The 25222-nt window shown below is 46.0% G+C and overlaps 2 long non-coding RNA genes across 3 annotated transcripts in view; one reads left to right on the top strand and one right to left on the bottom strand.

The window, feature by feature from the left end:
• Window positions 1-20188, bottom strand: part of LOC140485775 (uncharacterized) — a 42701-nt gene extending 22513 nt beyond the window's left edge. The window contains exons 1-4 of one of the 2 annotated variants that reach the window (XR_011962439.1): window positions 20147-20188; window positions 19000-19093; window positions 12807-12932; window positions 6265-6373 (exon numbers count right to left, since the gene is read on the bottom strand). This is a non-coding gene — a long non-coding RNA (uncharacterized lncRNA). The remainder of the gene's footprint in view (window positions 1-6264; window positions 6374-12806; window positions 12933-18999; window positions 19094-20146) is intronic. The other variant, XR_011962440.1, reaches the window with a different exon arrangement.
• The window catches only part of LOC140485774 (uncharacterized), a 75497-nt gene continuing 70224 nt past the window's right edge, over window positions 19950-25222 (top strand). Inside the window, exons 1-2 of the long non-coding RNA XR_011962438.1 lie at window positions 19950-20037; window positions 25093-25179. This is a non-coding gene — a long non-coding RNA (uncharacterized lncRNA). The remainder of the gene's footprint in view (window positions 20038-25092; window positions 25180-25222) is intronic.

The following is a 25222-nucleotide window of genomic DNA, read 5'->3' as shown; positions in this document are numbered from 1 at the left end:
CCAAGGAACAGGAGAATCGACGTTTCAGGCATAAGCCCTTCTTCAGGAATGAGGAAATTGTATCCAGCAGGTTAAGATAAAAGATAGGGAGGAGGGACTTGGGGGAGGGGCGTTGGAAATGTGATAGGTGGAAGGAGGTGAAAGTGAGGGTGATAGGCCGGAGTGGGGGTGGGGGCAGAGAGGTCAGGAAGAACATGGCAGGTTAGGAAGGCGGAGCTGAGTTCGAGAGATTTGACTGAGGCAAGGTGGGGAGGTGGGGAGGTGGGGAGGTGGGGAGGTGGGGGGGTGGGGGGGGAGGGGAGGGGAAATGAGGAAAGTGGAGAAATCTGAATTCATCCCTTGTGGTTGGAGGGTTCCTGGGCAGAAGATAAGGCGCTCTTCCTCCAACTGTCGTGTTGCTACGGTCTGGCGATGGAGGAGTCCAAGGACCTGCATGTCCTTGGTGGAGTGGGAGGGGGAGTTGAAGTGTTGAGCCATGGGGTGGTTGGGTTGGTTGGTGCAGGTGAATTTGTGGTGGATATGGAAGTATCCCTTGGGGCCTTGGAGGGAAGTAAGGGGGGGGGAGGTGTGGGCGCAAGTTTTGCATTTCTTGCGGTTGCAGGGAAAGGTGCCGGGAGTGGAGGTTGGGTTCGTGGGGGGTGTGGACCTGACAAGGGAGTCACAGAGGGAGTGGTCTTTTCAGAATGCTGATAGGAGAGGGGAGGGTAATATATCCCTGGTGGTGGGGTCTATTTGGAGGTGGCTGAAATGACAATGGATGATACGTTGTAGATGGAGATTGTTGGGGTGGTAGGTGAGGACCAGTGGGGTTCTGTCCTGGTGGTGGTTGGAGGGATGGGGCTCAAGGCTGGAGGAGCGGGAAGTGGAAGAGATGCGGTGGAGGGCATTGTCGACCACGTCTGGGGGGAAATTGTGCTCTTTGAAGAAGGAGGCCATCTGGGTCGTACGGGATTGGAACTGGTCCTCCTGGGATCAGATGCAGCGGAGACGAAGGAATTTGGAATATGGGATGGCGTTTTTTACAGGGGGCAGGTTGGGAGGAGGTGTAGTCTAGGTAGCTGTGGGAACTGGTCGGTTTATAGTAAATGTCCGTGTTGATTCGGTCGCCCGAGATAGAAATGGAAAGGTCTAGGAGGGGGAGGGAGGAGTCTGAAATGGTCCAGGTGAATTTGAGGTCGGGGTGGAAGGTGTTGGTAAAGAGGATGAACTGTTCAACCTCCTCATGGGAGTATGAGGCAGCGCCGATACAGTCATTGATGTAGCGGAGGAAAAGGTGGGGGGTGGTGCCAGTGTAGGTATGGAAGATGGACTGTTCCACATATCCTACGAAGAGGCAGGCATAGCTGGGGCCTTGGTTACTCCTTTGGTTTGGAGGAAGTGGGAGGATTGGAAAGAGAAGTTGTTCAGGGTGAGGACCGGTTCAGTCAGTCGAAGGAGGGTGTCAGTGGAAGGATACTGGTTGGTACAGTGGGAAAGGAAGAAGTGGAGGGCTTTGAGTTCTCCGTGATGGGGGATGGAGGTGTATAGGGACTGGTGAAGATAAGGCGTTGGGGGCCGGGGAAACGAAAATCATGGAGGTGGTGGAGGGCGTGGGTGGTGTCCCGAACGTAGGTGGGGGGTTCTTGGACTAAGGGGGACAGGACCGTGTCGAGGTATGCAGAGATGAGTTCGGTGGGGCAGGATCAGGCTGAGACAATGAGTCGGCCGGGGCAGTCACGTTTGTGGATTTTGGGCAGGAGGTAGAAACCGACGGTAGGAGTTGAGGGACTATGAGGTTGGAGGCGGTGGATGGGGTGATGAGGTTATGGATGGTCTGGGAGATGATGGTTTGGTGGTGGGAGGTGGGGTCATGGTCAAGGGGGCAGCAGGAGGAGGTGTCCGCGAGCTGGCGTTTAGCCTCAGTGGTGTAAAGGTCAGTGTGCCAAACTACTTCCGCACCTCCCTTGTCTGCCAGTTTGATAGTGAGGTAGGGGTTGGAACGGATGGAGTGGAGGGATGCACGTCCCGAGGTTGAGAGGTTGGAGTGGGTGAGGGGGGTGGAGTAGTTGAGGCGGTTAATGTCGCAGCGGCAGTTGGCTATGAAGAGATCGAGGGCAGATAATTTATCTTCACACCTCTCCACATGTATTCTAACTTCAACCATCCAGTGATCACTTCTTCCAAGAGGATCACTAATTCTGAGGTCATGAATTAATCCTGTCTCATTGCACAGGGGCCAGATCTTGGATAGCTTGCTCCTTGACATTTACATTTCATACTGTTCAAAAAAAAACTATCATGGATACACTTAATGAACTCCTCAAGGCTACCCTCATTGAGCTGGTTCGACCAATCTACATGTAGATTAAAATCACCCATGGTAATAGACATGCCATTTTTACAGGCATCAGCTATTTCTTTGTTTATTGTCCATCCCAATGTGATGTTATTATTTGGCCTACACACTGCGCCTATACTTTCTTGTTAGAATTTTGAAAGCATCATTTGTTTCCCCTAATGTACAGCAATAACAACAACTACTTGCTTTATATGGAATCTTTCACAATGGCAAATCTCCTGAAGTGTTTCATGGATGATCAAAACATTGATTAAGGAGGATGATTTTAAAATACATCTTAAAAGAGGACAGAGAAGGTTAGGAAGGTTTTTCCACAGACTTCTGCCCTTGACAGCTCCAATTGTGGAGTGATGCAGGTGGGGTGGGGTGGGTTGAGTTGAAAAGGGAACGTGCAAAGGGGAAATGGAGGAGCGTAGGCAGTGCATAAGGTCTTAAGGACAGAGGAGGTTCCAGACTGAGTCTGTCTGTCATAGACAGTATGGCTGCCTCATGGAATTTGAAGCACCGCAATGGGCCCATGCATGTCATGTTAGTCAAGGATAGTATAACGGTGGCTGAGAGAACATTTGATGAGGACTTGTCGACTGAAGTAGTGAGGGCTGAGGTTTGAAACAGGAGACGGGAGGTCACACTGCTTGGATTTTTTTTATAGGCCGCCACAGAAGTTCCAGGGAGGGGGAAGAGAGGATTAGAAACATTACTCTGGGTAGGAGTGAAAGTAACATGGTGGTCATTATGGGGGACTTTAACTTCCCCAACATTGACTGGAAATTCTATAATTCTAGTACGTCGGATGGATCAGTTTTTGTCCAATGCGTACAGGAGGGTTTCCTGACACAGTATGTCGAAGGGCCGACAAGAGGGGAGGCCACATTGGATCTGGTGCTTGGTCATGAACCGGACTAGGTGCTTGATTTAGTTGTAGGTGAGCACTTTGGAGAGAGTGATCATAATTCAGTTATGTTTAGTTTTGCGATGGAAAGGGATAGGTATATGCCACAGGTGAAGACTTATCAATGGGGCAGTGGCAATTATAATGCGATTCTGCAAGAATTAGGATGCATAGGATGGAGGAGCGAAATGCAGTGGATGCAGACAATGGAAATGTGGAGCTGGTTTAAGGAACAGATATTGCGTGTCCTTGATAGGTATGTCCCTGTCAGGCAGGGAGGAAGTGATAAGGTAAGGGAACTGTGGTTTAGCACAGAAGTTGCATCTCTCGTTCAGAAGAAGTAGGAGGCTTATGTGTTGATGACACAAATGGTACAGATGAGGCGATGGAGACTTATAGATCAGCTCGGAAGGATTTCAAGAGAGTTAAGAAGAGCAAAGAGAGGACACGAGCAGTCTTTAGCGAATAGAATAAAGGAGAACCCGAAAGCTTTCTATAGGTATGTGAGGAATAAAGGATAGGGGAGGAATAGGGCCAATCAAAGACAGAAGTGGGAAGTTGAGTGTGGACACTGTGGAAATCGGAGAGGTGCTAAACAAACATTTCTCATTGGTTTTCACTCAGGAAAATTAGAATATTGTAGATAATAATGAGGTCGAAGATGTTAGACTAGAAAGGACCGAGGTTAGTTACGAACAGGGGTTATCAATTCTCGAAGGATTAAAGTAGAAAAGTCCCCTGGGCTAGATGGGATTTATCCGTAGATTGCCTGGGAAGCTAGGGAGAAGTTAGCAAAGACTTCGGCTTTGATATTGAGTCGTCATTGCCGACAAGTTCAGTACCAGAGGACTGGGTGATTGCAAATGGTATGCCCTTGATCTAGGTGGGCAGTAGAGATGACCCAGGTAATTATATACCAGTGAGCCTTACTTCTGTTGTAGGAATGGTTTTGGAAAGGATTGTAAGAGACACTATTTGTAATCATCTGGCAAAGAACAATATGATTTCAGATCGTCAATATGGTTTCGTCAAGGGCAGGTCGTGTCTCACAAACCTCATTGAGTTTTTCGAGAAGCACAGAGTCATAGACATGTAAACAGCTCCAGGTTTTGTTGACTCACATTCCTGGGATGTCAGGACTGATGGCTGAAGAGGGACTCAATCTTCGTTTAATCCTCCTTTCCTTTGGCTTTCTGAGCCGCGAACTACATCACTAATATTCTACCTCCCATTCCCTGTCCTGAATCGGACCCATCTAAGCCTACACTTTCGTTCCCATCCCCCTGCTAGACTAGTTACAAACTCACCAACAGAACTGGCAAAAGCCCCCACCAGATTTGTCTCAGCTCTGCCCAGGGGTAACCGGTCAGGCTGGTATAGGTCCCACCTAACCCAGAAACAGTCCCAGTGCCTGAAGAATCAAAACCCTTCTGTGGTACACCATTTCCCCAGCCACACATCCAGCTGATCTACCTTCTCATTCCTGCTCTCATTAGCACATGGCACTGGGAGTAAGTCTGACATTATTACATTTCAGGAGCTACATTTTAATGCATCTCTGCTCTCCCTATGTCCAGCTTTCAGGCCCTCATCCCTCTGTTTAGCGATGTCCTTGGTATCTGTGTGTTGCACGACCACAGCCTGTTTATCCTCCAGCTCCAGAATGTCCTGCAGCCACTCCACGATATCATGGATCTTGGCACCAAGGAGATTACATACCATCCTGGATTCATGTCTGTGGGCACAGAAGTGCCTGGCTGTACCCCGGATTATTGAATCCCCTGCCACTATAGCCTTGCCACTCTCATTCCTCTTGTTCTGATCAGCAGAGCTCTCTGTGGTGTCATTAAACTGGCTGATGCTGATTTCCCGAGAAGCCACCCCACCCATTCCTGCCCTTACAGAATCCCAAGTGGTAGACAGTATCTGTATGAGAAGGGGATAACAACGGGGGACTCCTGTACTCATTTCCTGAGCCTTTTACTAGATCTGATGGTCACCCATTCCCTTTCTGCCTGTGTAACCCTTACCTGCAGTGTGACTGACTCACTAAACGTGCTGTTCATAACATTCTCAGTATCGCAGATGCTCCACAGTGAGTCCACTCCCAGCTCCAGCTCTGAAAAGCAGTTTCCCAGTAGCTGCAGATGGGAACCCTTGCTGCACAAATAGCCGTCAGGGACACTGGAAGCGGCCCTTATTTCCCACATTGTACAAGAGGAGCACACCACGGGTCTGAAGGCTCCTGTCACAACATCTCTCTGCATTCATCTAGTAACTCCCATTAAGAGAATTTAAATGAGTGAGTAACCTTCCTTCACTTCAAACATGTCCATTATAATAACAAAAAAAAATCTTTACTTCAGCTGATATGTCATACTTTAAAAACTTAAATACTCCACAGGTATCACTGACAAATTGGCTATTCCCATTGGGACTGTGAATTTCTGAAAGGCCTGAACTAAAACGGAGTTTCAGCTTCACCTTCTCCCTGTCTCACCTCACTATTTACACCCAACTCAAAAACACTCTCATTGAGCCAAGCAGCCCTCACAGTGCAGCCCTGTCATTTTCATTGTCTGCACATACCTACACTGCACTGTTCCAATGCACCTCAATGGGAGCTCAGGACCAGCATTGCATCTTTCAATTCAGCCCTTTGTAACCCCAGAGTCAAAATGGACTTCAGCAGTTTCTGAATGAACAGACAGTTGTCAGAATCTGGAACGTTCCACCTGAAATGGTGCTGGAATTTGAGTCCACGAGAAATTTGCAGAGAATTGGAAGTAGGGAGTTTACAGATTAACATTACAAAGTGGATGATTGAGACTAAATCTGACAGTTCCTGCAAAAAGACGAGGTGTAATTTGGATAAATCTGTGCTCTCTCTCAGGCCAATACCTCCTTCCACAGCTACAGGGCCAAGAATTGAACACATATCCCAAGGGGGATCCAACCATGAACTTGAACATCTTTCTGCTTTTGGCTTGACAAAAATATTGAAGATATTTTCCCACAGACAGAACAGACAAACCTTTCTCGTTCCACAGTTAAATGCCAATAATATTCAGATCCTGAGGACTCCGCTGACTGTAGAAACTTGTTTATTGAGACCCCAGTCTCAATTATCCTCAATTAATATCCTATAAAATGAATTCACAAAACAAAGCTCACAGTCAGTGCAAGATGAATAGTGAAGGCAAACACTTCTCTCGGTATGTGTTTGATGTGTAAATGCTCCTCTTCAAATCACCCCGCCCCCACCCAGGAAGAGGACATGTGCATGCTCCTTGCTGTACCTTGCCCCAAATAAAGATGGTGGCCATAACCCAGGACCTCTCATTGCCTGAGGCCCAAGCCATCTTCCCCTTTGCTGCAAACGTGGGACCAAGAGTTTCTAATTCAGACTAACTACCTGCCCAGAGTGTACCTAAACCCTCCCAGTCTACACTGATACATTTCATCTGGTTTCTGCTGCCACTCTCCCCTTTCTGCCTCCTGCACACACCATGGGTTATCGCGGGTCCAGTGACCCTTCCTCGGAACCGATGACAGCTGGGAAAATTAGAATCCCTTCAGGAAACGGGCCCTTTGGCCCAACAATTCCACACCCACCCTCCGAAGTTTATCCCACCCAGAGCCATTCTCCTATTCTATTCCTCTCCATTTCCCCGAACTAATGCACATCCCTGAACCCTACGGGAACCTTAGCTGGGCCAATTCACCGAACCTACAGATCTTTGGACTACAGGAGATAAGGGTTAAAGAGTAAATAATAGGTGGGGACAGAGCCCAAAGGGACACAGGAACATTTGGAAAGATAAAGGAGTGGGAAGGTGGAAATCTGTTAATGGACGAGACAGGAACCTTCTAGAATCTCAGTGGCGGTGGTGGAAATGGTGGCTGATGATCTACATTGTGCCTGCAAAAAAGACCCTGAGCTTCCAGTTGCCTGCTCTTTAACACACAAGACTGTTCCCTGTCCAACATCTCTGTCTCATGCTGACTGCAGTGTTCCAGTGAAGCTTGATGCAAGCTGTAAAAACACTTCAGAACATACCAAATGGCTTCCTATTTCAAGGACTGCAATTTCCCCTGACATGTGGTCAACAATGCCCTCCAGTGTATCTCCTCCACTTCCCACACCACTGCCCTTGAACCCCACCCCTCCAAATGCAACAAAGATGGAATCCCACCATCCTCACCTTCCACCCAGATACAACGCATCATCCTCTGCTCTTTCCACCATCAGATCCAACCCCCTGAGATATATTTCCCTCCCCACCCCTTTCAGCATTCCACAGAGATCATACCTTCTGTGACTTCCATGTTTGATCCACGGTCCCCACCAACCCACCCTCCACTCTAAGCACCGTCGCTTGCCACTGCAAGAGGTGGAAAATCTGTGCCCACACTTTCCCCTCACCTCCATCCAAGGCACCACGTGATCCTCCCACATCCAGCAGAGATTTCCCTACCCACCCAAACACCTCACCTATTGTGTCCCTTGCTCTCAGGATGCCAAATTGTGGAATATTTCAGGGAACATTTCTGGGACACATGCACCAACCAACCCCACCGCCCTGTGGCCGACCACTTTGGCTAGCCCCACCCCCTCCGCCACCACGCTGCCAAGGACATGCAAGTCCTCCATCCCAAATCCGAGCCACCCGACACTTGGAGGAAGAACGCCTCATCTTCCACCTTGGGAACTTTCAACCACACAACATCAAGGTTTCGTCATCTCCCCTCCCCAAAGTTATCTCAGATTCAACCCTCCAACTCGGCACTGGCCTCTTGAACAGTCCCACCTGCCCATCTTCCTTCCCAATTGTTCATTCCACCCTCTCACAACTACCCTCCATCTACAACTACCTATTGCCTCCCTAGCTCCCTTCCCCCCAACCCCAAACACCCCTCCCTATTTATCTCTCAGCCGTATTCCAGCACCCACATTTCTGATGAAGTGCTGACATGCCCAATACATCAATTCTCCTGCTCCTTGGATGCTGCCTGACCTGCTTTGCTTTTCCAGCATCACACTTTAACACAAGCTGGAAGAACAACACCTCATCTCCCACTCGGGGACCCTGCAAACCTCCGGCTTCAACATCAAATTCAATAATTTTAGGTCCTGAACTCTCCCACGTCCTAGTGTCTTTGCCCCCGACCCCACATACCAGGCCTTGTTATTACGTAGCCTACCATTACACACTACCTATGGTTAGCCACTAACAGTCCCCATAAACAGCTATTCACCCCCCCCCCCCTTCAGATCGTTATCCACTCCTTTGTCCAACTGCTCTTATCTCTCTCTTTGGACTCTACCCCCACTTATCATTTACTCCTTAACCCCTACCTTCTGCATAAAAACAGACTTTTTTTTCTCAGTAACATCAGTTCCTGAGGAAGCGTCACTGGATCGAAAATGCGAACTGATTTCTTTTCACAGATGCTGCCAGATCTGCTGAGCTTTTCCAGTACCTTCTGGTTGTTGTGTGTGATTTACAGCATCCGCAGTTCTTTTGATTCTAATTTACCCGGACTATCTAATTCAGGTCCAGAAGACTGAAACAGTGTTTATCAACCTTCCCAGTCCACTCTAACTCCATCTCTCTCCCAGTATCTGCTGTCTCTCCCACTCCTTCACATTCAGTCGCCCCTCACAGTCACACTGCGCCTGCAAAGCTGATGGTCATGTGTTGGCCTGCTGGACCCACCCCTCATTCACTCCCATTGGCTGGAGGATCATGCCAACTCTCCTATTGGTCTGAAGCTGTGTGAATCAGCCAGGCCCCATTGTGACCTGAGTGGTGGGATCCTCCCAGGTGCATCAGAGGCTGAGGGGTGACCTCATAGAGGTTTATAAAACCATGAGGGGCCTGGGTAGGATAAATAGACAAGGTCATTTCCCTGGGGTCGGGGAGTCCAGAATGTGAAGGCATAGGTTTAAGATGAGAGGGGAAGAATTTAAAATGGATCTGAGGGGCATTTTTTTTCCCCACCGAGGTTGGTGCGTGTATGGAATCTTCTGTCGGGAAGTGGAGAATGTTGGTACAATTAAACCATTTGGCATCTGGATGGGTATATGAATAGGAAGGGTGTAGAGTGATATGGGCCAAGTGTTGGCAAATGGGTCTAGATTAGGTTGGGATATCTGGTCAGCATGGACCAGTTTAACCAAAGGGTTTATTTTCATGCTGTATATCTGTACGGCTCTGCCCTGTGATGAGCTTCATCATTCACAGTGAATGGGTCAGTATGACAGAGCACAGGGACTGGAGGCTATTCTGCCCATTGGGGCTGTACTCTCTCCCTCTGGAGATGGTGCCAGTCAGTCACAACTCACCTCCCATTTGGACATAGCCCTCCAAATCCTTCCTAAAAATGTTAAATTTCTAATTTGTTTTGACAATCACTACTGAATCTTCATCCAGATGTCGGTCAAATTGTTCCAGATGCTCAGAACTTACTGAGTAAAATAATCTTCATATTTTTCTTTGCATTATTTGTCAGTTACCTGAAAATAATTACAAAAAATTGTGATGTTAAAAATTTCTCACTCTGTCTCTCTGTAAATGAAATACCCTGGAAACAAATCAACTCCTGGTCGAAATCACTGCTTAACCTTCTCAGCTCCAAGGAGAATTGTCTGACCTTCTGCTAACTCTCCATAAAAGAGAAACCTATCTTAATTTTAATTTATTAGTGCCATAGAGATGTACAGCACAGAAACAGACCCTTCGGTCCAACTTGTCCATGCCGACCAGATATCCTAAATTAATCTCGTCCCATAATCCAGCACTTGGCCCATAGCCTTCTAAACCTTTCCCAATCACGTATCCAGTCAGATGCCTTTTAAATGTTGTAACTGTACCGGCCTCCACACTTTCTCTGGCAGCTCATTCCATACACATACTACATTCAGCTTGAAACTTTGCCCCTAATATCCCTTTTCAATCTTTTCCCTCATGCCTGCGCTTTCTAGTTTTGGACTATCTAAACAGCAATAAGACACTGGCTGTTTACCCTATCCTTGCCCCGAACGATTTTATCAACCTCGATGGTCACCTCTCAACATCCGATTCTCCAGTGAAAACAGCCTCAGTCTATTCAGCCTCTCCCTATAGCTAAATCCCTCAACCCTGGCAACATCTTTGCATCTTTTCTGAATCCTTTCAAGTTTCACAATATCATTCCAATAGCGGGGAGACCAGGACTGAAAGCAGAATTCCAGAAGTGGCTGAATGAATGTCCTGTACAGCCGCAAAATGACGTCACAACCCCTGTACACAATGCACAGACCAATAAAGGCAAGTACACCAAACACTTTCTTCACTACCCTGCCTATCTATGATTCCACTTTCAAGGAACTATGAACCTGCACTCCAAGATCTATTTGTTCAGCAACACTCCCCAGGACCTTCCCATTAAGTGTATCAGTCCCACCCTGATTTGCTTTTCCAAAATGCAGAACGTCACATCTATCTAAATTAAACTGCATCTGCCACTCCTCAGCCCGTTTGATCGGAGGCTCATTGTACTCTCAGGTAACTTTGCTATCCATTGCACCTCCAATGTTGGTGTCTATTGTAAACCTACTAACCATAGCTCCTATATTCACATAGAAATCATTTATATAAATGGCAAAAAGCAGTGGACCCAGTACCCAGCCTGACAGCATATTGCTCATCACAGGCTTCCAGTCCAAAAAGCAACCTCCACTATGACACTGACTGCTCAGCAAGGTTCGAGTTCATGGCATACAGGGAGATCTAACCACTTGGATACAGAACTGGCTCAAAGGCAGAAGACAGAGGGTGGTGATGGAGGGTCGCTTTTCAGACTGGAGGCCTGTGACTAGTGGAGTGTTACAAGGATCACTGCTGGATCCACTACCTTTCATCATTTGTATCAATGACTTAGATGTGAACATCGGAGGTATAGTTAGTGAGATTAAACCCAAACCGGAGGTGTAGTGGACAGTGAAAAAGATAACATCAGAGTACAATGGGATCTTGATCAGATGGCTGAATGGCTGAGGAGTGGCATTTTGGGAAAGCAAATCTTAGCAGGACTTATACACTTAATGGTAAGGTCCTGAGGAGTGTTACTGAACAAAGAGTCCTTGGAGTGCAGGTAGATAGGATAGTGAAGGCGGCATTTGGTATGCTTTCCTTTATCGGACAAAGTATTGAGTACAGGAGTTGTGAGGTCATGTTGTGGCTGTACAGGACATTGGTTAGGCCACTTTTGGAATGTTGCGAACAAGTCTGGTCTCCCTCCTATTGGAAAGATGTTGTAAAACTTGAAAGGGTTCAGAAAAGATCTACAAGAATGTTGCCAGGGTTGGAGGATTTGAGCTAGGCTGGGGGTTGAATAGAGGTTGAATAGATTGGGGCTGTTTTCCCCTCAGCGTCGGAGGCTGAGAGGTGATCTTATCAATGTCTATAAAAACCTGAGATGGATGGATAGGATAAATAGACAACGTCTTTTCCCTGGCGTGGGGGATCCCAGCACTAGAGGGCATAGGTTTATAGTATGAGGGGGAAGAATTTAAAGAGACTTGAGAGGCAACGTTTTCACACAGAGGGTGGTACGTGTATGGAATGAGCTGCCAGAGGAAGTGGGTTACGATTGCAACATTTAATAGGTATCTTCATGTGTAAATGAATAGGAAGGATATGGGCCAGGTGCTGACAGGTGGGACTAGATTGCATTGTGATATCTGTTCAGCATGTACTGGTTGGACGGACGGGTCTCTGTTTCTGTGCTGTCCATCTATAATTCTTTGACCTTCCAGCCAATTCTGTACCCAAACAGCTAGTTCCACCAGAATTCTATGGTACTGAACCTGCTAACTAGTGTGTTATGTGAAACTTTGTGTCTTTCTAAAGTCAAGTTACTGATTTCAATGCACAAAGCCATGCTGACTCTCCCTAATAATTTCTTGCTTTTCCAATGACTTGTAAATCCTGTCCCTGAGAATCCCTTCCAACAACTTCTCTGCCACTGACTTCAGGCTCACCTGTTTATAGTTCCCTGTCTTTTCCTTACCACCTTTCTCAAATAATGGCACCCATCTTCCAGCACCTCACCTGTGGCGATCGATGATACAAATATCGCAGCGAGGGGCCCAGCAAAATCTTCTCTAATTACCCACAAAGTTCTGGGATACATCTGATCAGATTCCAGGGATTTATCCACCTTTATGCATTTTAAGTCATCCAGTACCTACTCCTCTGTAATTTGTACACTTGCTAAGTTATCACTATTTATTTCTCCAACTTCTCTAACTTTCATATCCCCTTTCAGTAAAATCTGACATGAAAGATTTACAGAATCTCTCCCACCTCCTGCTGTTCCATAGACAGTCTTGTTGATCTTTGAGCGTCGCTATTCTCTGCCTAGTTATTCTTTTGTCTTTAGTGTATTTGTAGAAACTCTTTGGATTCTCCTTAAACCTATTTCCCAACGCTATCTCATGTCCCCTTTTCTGCCTCCTGGTTTCCTGCGAGTATACTCCTACTGCCCTTATAGTCCCCTAGGGACTCACTCAAACCCAGTGCAATGTACCTGCCATATCCTCCCTTCATTTTCTTGACCAGAGCCTCAATTTCGCAGGTCATGCAGCATTCTCGACGCCTCCCAGCCTTGGCCTTAATGGGAACATACTGTCTGTGTACTCTCATTGTCGCAGGTCTATGGAGGCAATGGCAGATGAGGACAGAGAAACAATCATTATCAGTAAAGAGGTAGTGTTGGGAAAGCTAACAACTCATCCTTATCTCTATAATTCCTCTCTAGCCTCAGAACTACCACTATCTCTGGTATCAAAAACATCTCAATCTATGCAACATCCTCCAATCTCTAATCTCCTCCAGTCTCAACACCCTCCCTATCTCTAATCTTGTCCACCCTCACAAATCTCTGTGATGTGCCTTTCTTTAATTCCAGCCTTCAGGATAACCCATTTTTATTTCAGATTCCTGAACCCTGAGCTCCATAATGTCCCGCTTAACCTCTGTCACATTTTCCTCCAAAAAAAACATCAATCAATCACGTATTCTAATATCACCTTCTCTGACCTGGTTTCTATTGTGGCTTGTCATCTTCCTATATTATGCATCTGTGGTCTACATGACAGAAAAAGGTGTTGTGGTCCATTGGGTTTACGCTGTAAAGAAATCTCCCAGCTAACTATTTTAATCCCATTTACCCGCACTGAGCCCATAGACCTGTCTGCCTTGGCATTGCAAGTGTGTTCCTAAATATATCTGAAATGCCATCGGGACTTCTGTCTCTCACTCACTTCCAGACAGTGAGGTTTAGTGCAACTGTTGCTCTATGATATCACCCACAGGAACACAGAGCAGCTGGGTCTGTGCGTACCAGAGATCGCCCACATATTGGGAAGGATGGCAGGGTCCCTGAGAGGGGGCACAGGAGATTTACTAGGATGGTTCAAGGAATGAGGGATTTTAGTTGCAGAATTTGTGGGGCTTTTGTAACATTAATTACTCATGTGACATGTGTGCTGCGAATACACATCAAGAATAACTATCCACAATTAATGGACTCTCCTTTTCAACCTATCCCCTTGCCTGCGCTGTGGTAATATTCAGGTTAACCACCACCGACATCTCTCTCTAACGAGAGAGTAGTCCTATGGTCTGGGAGGACAATGCTGACTTGATCTTTCACACAGTGATGCGACTGTGCCTCGGGGGTGGGGAGAGAGAATGCTGAAGGTGGTGGATGGGAAACCACTCAGGTACAGTGCTTTACCCTGGAGGATGTCCAATTTCTTTAATATTGTTGGTGGAGGGGGGACAGGTTGCACTGATGCTGGCAAGTGGAGAATGTTCCAACACAATCCTGATGTGTACCTTATAGATAGCAAACAGACATTGTGGAATCAGGGGTTTGGAAAAACTGAGAGTATTCTTCTTGTAGCAAAGAAAATTGTGGGGAGCTGTGACAAAGCGGTTTACAAAAGTTACATATTATAATAATAAACTTTACACCCGTCAGCTCATTATACAAGGATTACAGGACACATGTTGAAGATTTGGGAAGATCTATTGAGAGGATGGTTTGATTCAAAGGAGAACTTCAATGCAGCAAATGGCATTGATCTGGAACACAATACTCTCACACAATATGAATATCCAGGTCATGATGTATTGAGTAATTCTGTCAGAGTTTGGCGTTACAATGACTGAGATTACCATCTGAATATCTGCCTGTAATACAAGTTTATAAAATCCGTCACTGTCAGTTCAAGCCTGAAACTCATACAATCCCCTCCTCCTGGCCCAGGATGATTAGATTAGATTACTTACAGTGTGGAAACAGGCCCTTCGGCCCAACAAGTCCCCACTGACGTGCAACCCACCCATTCCCCTACATTTACCCCTTACCTAACACTGTGGGCAATTTAGCATGGCCAATTCACCTGACCTGCACATCTTTGGACTGTGGGAGGAAACCGGAGCACCCAGAGGAAACCCACGCAGACACGGGGAGAATGTGCAAACTCCACACAGTCAGTCGCCTGAGGCGGGAATTGTACCTGAGTCTCTGGCGCTGTGAGGCAGCAGTGCTAACCACTGTGCCACCGTGCCGTCCTGACTGTACACATTACCCCTGGTGGAGGTCAGCAGGCAATTCAGGGGCAAATCTGTGTGGGTTTCTCGGAGTTTCCACTTTGGGACTTCATGTGACTGAACATGGGACAGAATGTCCCAAGATTCAGTGAGATATGGAGAGCAGGATTTGCTTCCTTTTCTTTCCTTCCATTCTGCCGCTGTGCCTCCTCAATAAGACATGGGGTGTGAAAGGCTCATGCAGCTTGATTGGCAAGTGGTCTCCATTCTGACCAAAGGGCAGCAAGCTCCTCCCAGTCATTAAACAGAGTATCCCTGAAAGACAGCAACTGAGCATGCTTCCCACTGCCCAGTGCTCCCAGTAAATGTTTTGAATAATGAGGGGGGAAATCTCCTAGAAAAGGCATAACAGGAAAGTTCCAAGAGGATTATAAACAGTTTACAGAGAGATATTCACAGGAAATGTGGGCAACAAGTTGGCAAATAGAGTATAACTTGGGATAAACTGTAGAAAGCTGCACCACAAAGGGACTGGTGGAAAATGAGCAGGAAACACAGAAAGCTAGCACACAGTTACAACATGGAATCAGGAAGGGGAATGGAATGCTGTCCCTTATTTCAAGGAGTTTGCAATATAAGAGTTTTGAATATATACCTTAGGGCAACTAAACAAATGGCGAGTGAGAACACAACTGGAGTAACGTGATCAGATTTGGTCGCTTTAGTTAACGAAATAGAGTAGTTTATTGGAGGCATTTCAGAGAAGATCCTTTGGGATGATCCCTGTTTTGAAGGGATTATCCTGTAAGCAAAGGCTGAATAAGTTGGGAATCTACTCACTGGACTTTGGAAGAATGAGAGGAGATACAGGATTCAGGATTCTGTCGAGGTTTGACAGGGTAAATATGGAGAGGATGTGTCTCATCACGGGTGAGTCTTGAACCAGATTCTGGGTCAGTCGTGGAATCAAGGATTCTGTTTCAGATTTGTCAAGTTAAAGGCAACACCGACACAGGTTAGAGTTTCAGTAGCAATGGAGCTGGGGTGAGAAGGAGACAAGCAACGTTTTAGAGATTGGAATTCGTGGTGTTTGTGATTGTGTAGATGTCTGATCAGGAGGTCACCGTGGGCTCAGATATGAGAGCAATATTGTGAAGAGTGTAGTTCTGCCTCAGACACTTCCCAGTGAGAGGGAGGGACACAGCAGTAAGGGAAAGGAATTTGGAATAGCAACTGAAGGCAATGGGTAACAATTGCAGTGTTTCATTGGAGTGAATTGCAGCTAATTGAAGCGTGGTAAGCAGTTTGATAATTAAGTAATAGTGGAGTAATGGAGACGGATGATGGGGAGGGAGAGCAGGACATTGTCAGTGTACATGTCAAAAACCTAACACAGTGCTTTTGGGCGATGTTACCTCCTGGCAGTATGTAGGTGAGAAACAGGAGGGAGCAAGGATAGATCCTTGAGGGACACCAACTACAAGGAATTCAGAAAGAAAAGGGAGTGTGGAGATGGAGCAGGATTTTCCAATGGCGGCGAGGTCAAATATTAGTTTTTAGCAGAATGGGAGAGAAGGACATAACCAGAAAAGACAGATAGATCATGGGACAATATCTGTGAATTGGCAAGGGGTGGGGGGGTGGTGGGGTGCAGTGACAAGCAGGAGGATGAGAGAGAGATTTGGAATGTCCATGATTTAGCTACACTAGGGTAAATGGTCAAGATGACCTCCAATAAGGCTTGACAAGGGACTCTAGGAAATGCAAGTTTAGGACTAAAATGAGGAGCACTCTTGTGAGGCAGTTTGGCTCGGTGGGCGAGTGGAGAGGCAGGAAAGAAACAGAGGCAGCTGATCGGATTATCTCAATATTATTAACAGAGAAACTCCATGTGCTCCTCACTCTTGTTGTTGGAGGGGAGGATGGAGGAGACAGGATAACGGATATTGTTTTCGAGATAAAAAAAACAAAACATGTGATAGTGATTCTAAAACTAAGTGAACAAACCTGTTGTATTTATCATTTATCAAGAATATTAAAATATACAACTGAAGTTCAGGTTTGAATCCCAAATTGGGAGAGGGTCTGAAATCAAGAAAAGAATAACTGGAATGAAGAATCTACTGTTTGGCATGGAAACATTGGGGATGTTTTTTCTGCCATTGACAATGTCCTTGAGGGAAAAAAACCCAACAGTGGGCCATCAAATCACTCATTGTATTAATCACTGCATAGTCTCAACAAAGGACGGCACAGTGGCTAGCACTGCTGCCTCATAGTGCCAGAGACCCGGGTTCAATTCCTGCCTCAGGCGACTGACTGTGTGGAGTTTGCACATTCTCCCCATGTCTGCGCGGGTTTCCTCCGGGTGCTCCGGTTTCCTCCCACAGTCCAAAAATGTGCAGGGTAGGTGAATTGGCCATGCTAACTTGTCCGGAGGTTTAGGTGAAGGGGTAAATGTAGGCGAATGGGTCTGGGTGGGTTGCGCTTCGGCGGGTCAGTGTGGACTTGTTGGGCCGAAGGGCCTGTTTCCACACTGTAAGTAATCTAATCTAAAAGGATTGAAACTGGATCGACCACATTACATCTACCAATGCACAAGCAAATACAAACACAAAATCAGCCCTCTTGACCCTGCAACTTCCGCCTCACTGTGGGCCAACGACAGCAGCAGAACTGTACTCCAGCCCAATCTGAAATCTCATGGCCTGATATTCCCCCCACAACCATTAACATCAAGCCAGGGGAATCAACCCTAGTTCAATAGTGAATGCAGGAGGGCATGCCAGCAGTACCAGGCATATCTAAAAATGAGGTGCCAACCTGGTGCAGCTACCAAACCTGCATGCTAAACAGCACAAGCAACACCAGATAGAACTAAGTGATCCCATAAACAATGGATTAGCTCTGCCACACCTAGTCAGGAATGATGATGAACAATTACAGCATCACAGATATCCCCACCTTTACTGATGGAGGGGTCTCACACATCCATGCAACAGATAAGAGGATAGCATTTGCAGCAATTTTCAGCCAGTGCCAAGTGGATGAGCCTTCTCCATTGGTCCCTGACATCACAGATATGAATCGACTTGGTTTAAAACTCATGTCAAATCAGATCAAGAAATGGATAAGTAGTGTAAAGGCTATGGGCCCTGCCAATATTCTGGCAATAATACTGTTGGCTGTGCTCCAGAACCTGCTGCCCACCAAGGCAAGTACTGCTCCCAGCACTGGCACCTACTGACTTTGTGGAACATTGCTCAGGGATGTTCCAACACAAAAACACAGGGCAGATCCAACTCAGCCAATTCCCCTCCATCAGTCCACACTCGCTCAGCAGTGAAGTGATGGAAGGTGTCATCAACAGTGCTGTCAAGCAACTGCTCAGCAATAACCTGTTCAGCGATGCCCAGTTTGGGTTCTGCCAGGACCACTCAGTTCCTGAGCTTGTTACAGACTTGATTCACAAACTGACAAACAGCTGAATGAGGTGAGGATGACAGGCCAGACCCCCTCCAAGTCCACTATTTCGACTTCAGTGATATCACCTGACCTCACCACAGTCTCAGCTCATTTGCTGAAACTCTCATTCATTCCTTTTGTTGACTCTAGATTTCATTATCTAAACCCACTCCTGGCCAACATCCCACATTCACCCTCCTGATAATCTCAAGAATATTGAAAACTCTACTGCCAAAGTGCTCACTTGTACCAAAACTTGCTGATCAATCAAAAGACTTCCATTTATAAGCAACAACAATATACTTTTGCACCTTTGAATTAATTCCTGGCTGTAATCATTCCTATCTCCCTGCACCACACACCCTTTCATATCTCAATAATATCTCATTTTAGTTCAGACTCTCAATGATGTGTTTATTTTTGAGTACACCTGTGTGACTGTTTCTACAGACTCCAAGGGAACATGGTCTGGAATCCCCACTCTAACTCTCTAAGATCTACTTTCTTCCTTTAAGGCATTCTTGAAAAACAGCTTATTTGGCAATGGTTGTGGTCACTGGACACAATATTCTCCATCTGTAGCCTTATGTCAAAAGTTCTCAATAATATTTTTGTGAAATTAAAACCATGATGATTTGTACAGATATCTTCTACTCTTCAATATCACTGAGTGAATAATCTGTAATGTCTCTTACCCAACCACCTTCACCAGACAAACTGCAGCAGTACAAGGCAGTCAAACATCACCCTCTCCACAGGCCACAAAGCTTTGGCATTGATCACTGGTTTCTGTGGAAGGAGAAATACACAGTTCATGTTTCAGGGAGTGCAATATGAATTACAGGGAATGAAAATTGTGCAGAATTTGACTGTCAGAAATTGAAGGAAAATGCACTCGCTTATTGGAAAAAAGAATTCTTGACTGTCAAAGATATTGTGGAAAAAATAACCTGATCATGGAACAGCACATGGTCAGGAGCCAGGCAGCAGTGGACAATTCATTTACATTCCTGAAGAAGGGCTTATGCCTGAAACTTCAATTCTCCTTTTCCTCGGATGCTGCCTGGCCTGCTGTGTTTTTCCAGCTCTACATTTCTCAATTCATTTACAAAACAGCTGTGAAAGTAATTGTAAAATATTATACAGAGCAAAAATACACCCATGAGAGACTGAGGAAGCTAGATAATGAACAAGTGGACATCAGAGAACCCAGAGGTGAACCAGAGCAGAATTCACTTTTATGATCCCACAGTCAAAGATGTCTAGCACAGAAACAGACTTCTTCGGTCCAACCTATGGCAACCAGATATCCTAACCTAATCTATTTAAATTAAATCCTATCTGCCACTCCTCAGCCCATTGGCCCATCTGATCAATATCCCACTGTTCTCTGAGATAACTTTCTTCATTGTCCACAATACCTCCAATTTTGGTGTCACCTGCAAACTTACTAACTATACGGCCTCTATTCACATCTAAATAATTTAAATGAATGACGAATCAAATCCAGAAAAAAGTCCATTTCTCTGGGTTTGAATGTGCTCTGTGTAAATCCTGCCCTATGACTCTTTTCACCAGGGAAGGCTGTACATACATCCCTCTGAACTTTGCCCCCTACAAAGCTGGCGGCCGCCCACGTGTCCAGTGAATCATTGCCCCGAATAAAGATGGCGGCGCTCACTCGGGCCGATTACTCAACGAGGCATTTTCCCGTTTGCTTCAAAAATGAGACTGTAAGTTTCAAATTTGTATTTTCGGATGTGCACCAAATGTTTGCAAAACCTCTCAGACCATACCAACACCATTTCCCTCCCACTTCCGGCTGTTTATTTCTTTCCTTACCGACAGCTCTCCGCACATCCATCCCCAACATCCGCGCCGACCGCGGAGGATGATCACGTGGTATAGTCAAGTCCCGCCCCTCATTCACTGATTGACTGGAGGACCAACTGCCCCACCAGGTCCTCCAGCTCCTCCTCTGCCTTTCCATTGGTCCACCACTGACATTATTAACCCGGGGTCAAAACAATGACTGCAGATGCTGGAAACCAGATTCTGGATTAGTGGTGCTGGAAGAGCACAGCAGTTCAGGCAGCATCCAAGGAGCAGCGAAATCGACGTTTCAGGCAAAAGCGCCTGAAGCGTGGAGAGATAAGCTAGAGGAGGGTTGGGGTGGGGAGAAAGTAGCATAGAGTACAATGGGTGAGTGGGGGAGGGGATGAAGGTGATAGGTCAGGGAGGAGAGGGTGGAGTGGACAGGTGGAAAAGGAGATAGGCAGGTAGGACAAGTCAAGGGGACAGTGCTGAGCTGGAAGTTTGGAACTAGGGAAGTTGGGGAAGGGAAATTGCGGTCTCTAAAGAAGGAGGCCATCTGGTGTGTTCTGTGGTGGAACTGGTCCTCCTGGGATCAGATACGGCGGAGGTGGAGGAATCGGGAATACGGGATGGCATTTTTGCAAGAGGTAGGGTGGGAAGAGGTATAATCCAGGTAGCTGTGGGAGCCGGTGGGTTTGTAAAAAATGTCAGTGTCAAGTCGGTGTTCATTAATGGAGATGGGGAGGTCCAGAAAGGGGAGGGAGGTGTCAGAGATGGTCCAGGTAAATTTAAGGTCAGGGTGGAATGTGTTGGTGAAGTTGATGAATTGCTCAACCTCCTCCCACCCGGGCCCGATTGTTGGCTAGAGCATGCGCACTGCTTCGTGGCCTTTGTTGCTGTTTATCAGTTTCAAGAGTGAGGGACAAAGTTAAAAATCACACAACCACCTGATGAAGAAGCAGCAAAGCTCGTACTTCCAAATAATCCCATTAGACGATAGCCTAGTGTACTGTGAATTTGAATTTTGTCCATCCTAATCCAACACCAGCACCTCCAAGGTAAAAACAATGACTGCAGATGCTGGAAAATAGATTCTGGATTAGTGGTGATGGAAGAGCACAGCAGTTCAGGCAGCATCTGAGGAGCAGTAAAATCAACGTTTCAGGCAAAAGTCCTTCTTTAGGAATAAAGGCAGAGAGCCTGAAGCGTGGAGAGATAAGCTCGAGGAGGGTGGGGGTGGGAAGAAAGTAGCATAGAGTACAATAGGTGAGTGGGGGAGGGGATGAAGGTGATAAGTTGGGGGAGGGCGGAGTTAATAGGTGGGAAAGAAGATAGGCAGGTAGGACAAGTCAAGGGGACACTGCTGAGCTGGAAGTTTGTAACTAGGGTGAGGTGTGGGAAGTGGAAATGAGGAAACTGTTGAAATCCACATTTCAACCCCAGGGCATCAATGTGGACTTCAACAGTTTCCTCATTTCCCCATTCCCCCACCTCACCCTAGTTCCAAAATTCTGGCTCAGCACTGTCCCCTTGCCTTGTCCTACATGCCTATCTTCTTTTCCTCCTATCAACTCCACCCTCCTCCCTGACCTATCACCTTCATTCCCTCCCCCACTCACCTATTGTACTCTATGCTACTTTCTCCCCATCCACTTCTAGCTTATCTCTCCATACTTCAGGCTCTCTGCCTTTATTCCTGATGGAGGGCTTTTGCCCGAAACGCCAATTTTACTGCTCCTCAGATGCTGCCTGAACTACTGTGTTCTTCCAGCACCACTAATCCAGAACCAGCACTTCCAAGTCCAGTGAGGGAGGAATGCGTAACATAAGAACTAGGAACAGGAGAAGGCCGTCCTGCCCTTTGAGCCTGCTCTACCATTCAATGTGACCATGGCTGATCATTTCGTGGATGCAGAACCACTTACTCACGTTCTCACTGTATTCCTTAATTAATTATTTCTTTTTTTAAAAAACCTACCTTAGCTTTATAAACGTTTACTGAACTAGCATCAATTACTTCCCTGGGCAATGAATTCCATAGAGGTCAAGAAGTTCCTTCTCAGTTCAGTCTTAAATTTGCTGCCTCTAATCTTGAGATGATTCCCTCTTGTCCTCGCTTCACCTGCCAGTGGAAACATCCTCTCTACTTCTATTTTATCCATTCCATTCATTAATTTATATTTTTCCATTCTTCTGAATTCCAATGAATATATTACCAATCTACTGTTAAGCCAATCCCCTTAACCCTGGAAACAACCTAATTAACCTCCACCTTATCGATGGGGCGGGGCAAATATAATGCGATTCAGCAAGAATTAGGATGCATAGAATGGGGTAGCAAAAGGCAGGGAGTGTAGACTATTAAAATGTGGAGCTGGTTTAAGGAACAGATATTGCGTGTCCTTGATAGGTACGGCCCTGTCAGGCAGGAAGGAAGTGATAAGGTAAGGGAATCGTGGTTTACTGTGGAAATTGCATCTCTTGTTAAGAAGAAGAAGGAGGCTTGTGTGTTGACGAGGCAAGATGGTACAGATGAGGCAATGGAGAATTACATATCCGATAGGAAGGATTTAAAGAAAGAGTTAAGAGCAAAGAGAGGACAAGAGCAGTCTTTAGTGAATAGAATAAAGGAGAACCCTAAAGCTTTCTATAGGTATGTGAGGAACAAAAGCACAGGTTAGGAATATGGCCAGTCAAAGACAGAAGTGGGAAGTTCAGTGTGGACCCTGTGGAGATCGGAGAGGTGCTAAATGAACATTTCTCATTAGTTTTCACTCAGGAAAAGGAGACTATTGTAGAACAGAAGAATGAGGTACAACATATTAGAATAGAAAGGATTGAGGTTAGTTACAAACATGTGTTATCAATTCCGGAAAGTAGACAAGTCCCCTGGGCTGGATGGGATTTATCCGAGGATTCTCTGGGAAGCTAGGGAGGAGATCAGAGACTTTGGCTTTGATATTTGAGTCGTCATTCTCTACAAGTTTGGTACTAGAGGACTGAAGGATTGCAAATGTTGTTCCCTTGATCAAGAAGGGCAATGGAGATGATCCAGGTAATTATAGACCAGTGAGCCTTACTTCTGTTGTAGGAAAGGTTTTGAAAAGGATTATAAGAGATAAGATTTATAATCAATGAGCAAACAACAATTTGATTTCAGATAGTCAACATGGTTTCGTCAAGGGCAGGTCATGTCTCACAAATCTGAGTTTTTTGAGAAGGTGACCAAGCATGTAGATGAGGGTAGGGCAGTTGACATGATATACATGGACTTCAGTAAAGCCTTTGATAGGGTTCCACATGGTAGGCTGTTGCAGAAAATGCAGAGACATGAAATGGAGAGTAATTTAGCAGTTTGGATTCGAAACTGGCTTTCTGAAAGAAGGCAGCGAGTGGTGGCTGATGGAAAATATTCAGCCTGGACTCAGGTTAGTAATGGTGTGCCACAAGGATCTGTTTTGGCACCACTGCTGTTTGTTATTTTTATAAATGACGTAGATGCAGGCATGGGTGGCTGGATCAGTAAACTTGCAAACGACACTAAATTCCATGGAGTGGACAGTATGGAAGAATGTTACAAATTGCAGGGGAACTTGGATAAACTGCAGAATTATGCTGAGAGGTGGCAAATGGAGTTAAATGCAGCTAAATGTGAGGTGATGCCGTTGAGAAGAATAACAGGAAGGCAGAGTACTGGATTAATGGAAAGATTCTTGGTAGTGTGGGTGTGCAGAGAGATGGTGGAGTCCATGAACATAGATGCCTGAAAGTTGCCACCCAGGTGGATAGTACTGTTAAGGCAGTATACGGTGTGTTAGGTTTCATTCGTAGAGGGATTGTGTTCTGGAGCTGCAATATCATGCTGCAACTGAACAAAATGCTGGTGTGGCCATACTTGGAATATTGTGTGCAGTTCTGGTGCCCATAATACGGGAAGGATGTGAAAGCATTTGAAAAAGTGCAGAGGAGATTTACCAGGATGTTGCCTGGTCTGGATGGAAGGTCTTATGAGGAAAGGTTGAGAGACTTGAACCTGTTCTCATTGGCAAGAAGTGACTAAGAGGGGATTTGATAGAGACATACAAGATGATCAGAGGATTAGATAGGGTATACAGTGAAAGTCTTTTTCCTAGGATGATGACGCTAGCATGTATGTACAACTACAAATTGAGGGGTGATAGATTTAAACACGTCAGAGGCAGGGTCTTTACTCAGAGTGGTTAGGGTATGGAATGCACTACCTGCTAATGTGGCTAACTCAGCCACATGAGTGAAATTTAAACAATCCTTTACTTAAGCACATGGGTGATTTTGGGATAGTGTAGGGGGACGAGCTGAGAATGATTCACAGGTCGGCGCAACATCAAGGACCGAAGGGCCTGTTCTGCCCTGTATTGTTCTATGACTATAGTGCTACAAGAGATTTCTGCTGTCTTAAACAGAGTGATGGATCTTGTATTGTGGGCTTACAAAATGTCAGCGATCTCTGCCAAGAATGTACGAGGTATAGTCAGTTCAATAATATGATGCTGCAACAGGAGCGGAATAGGTAACTCTGTACAAAACCCTACACCTTCTCACCTATTTTCACCTCCAAAACTGAGGAAATTCTACAAAAGCATCTCCATATCCCACCACAACACTTTGCCCCACAATCGTGGTATCTGGCTGTGCACGAGGAGGAGTGCAACAGTCTGTATTGGGACCCAATGGGGCCCTGAAACATTTGGTAAAGACTGAAATCTTCTGAGCATTGAGAGCCCCACCACATTGTATTTATTTTCTATATTTTTTTCCTCTGTTCCTGACTTCCCTTGTTTTTCCTAATGAACCTGTTCAAAGTAGTTATTACACACACCTGCACTAGCTGTGAATTGAACTCAAGCCTCTCGATCCAAGATTCGGGATATTTTCACTGCATCACAAGGCATCGACTCTAACTTCCCTTGTTCCTTATTGTTTCTTGTGCTTAGCCTGCTGAGTCACGCCTGAATCAACTCTGCAATTGGGAGGAAGGGGCGGAACTGATGACCGAGCAGCGGCCGGTCCTCCAACCAAAAGTGAGTGAGGATCGGGGCCAAAGCATTCTCGGGGAGTAAACGC

The sequence above is a fragment of the Chiloscyllium punctatum genome, chromosome 14 (genome assembly GCF_047496795.1).
Source record: "Chiloscyllium punctatum isolate Juve2018m chromosome 14, sChiPun1.3, whole genome shotgun sequence".
In the NCBI taxonomy this organism is placed as follows: Eukaryota; Metazoa; Chordata; class Chondrichthyes; order Orectolobiformes; family Hemiscylliidae; genus Chiloscyllium; species Chiloscyllium punctatum.
The sequence above is the reverse complement of the archived record's forward strand: the minus strand, read 5'-3'. Positions and strand labels throughout refer to the sequence as shown.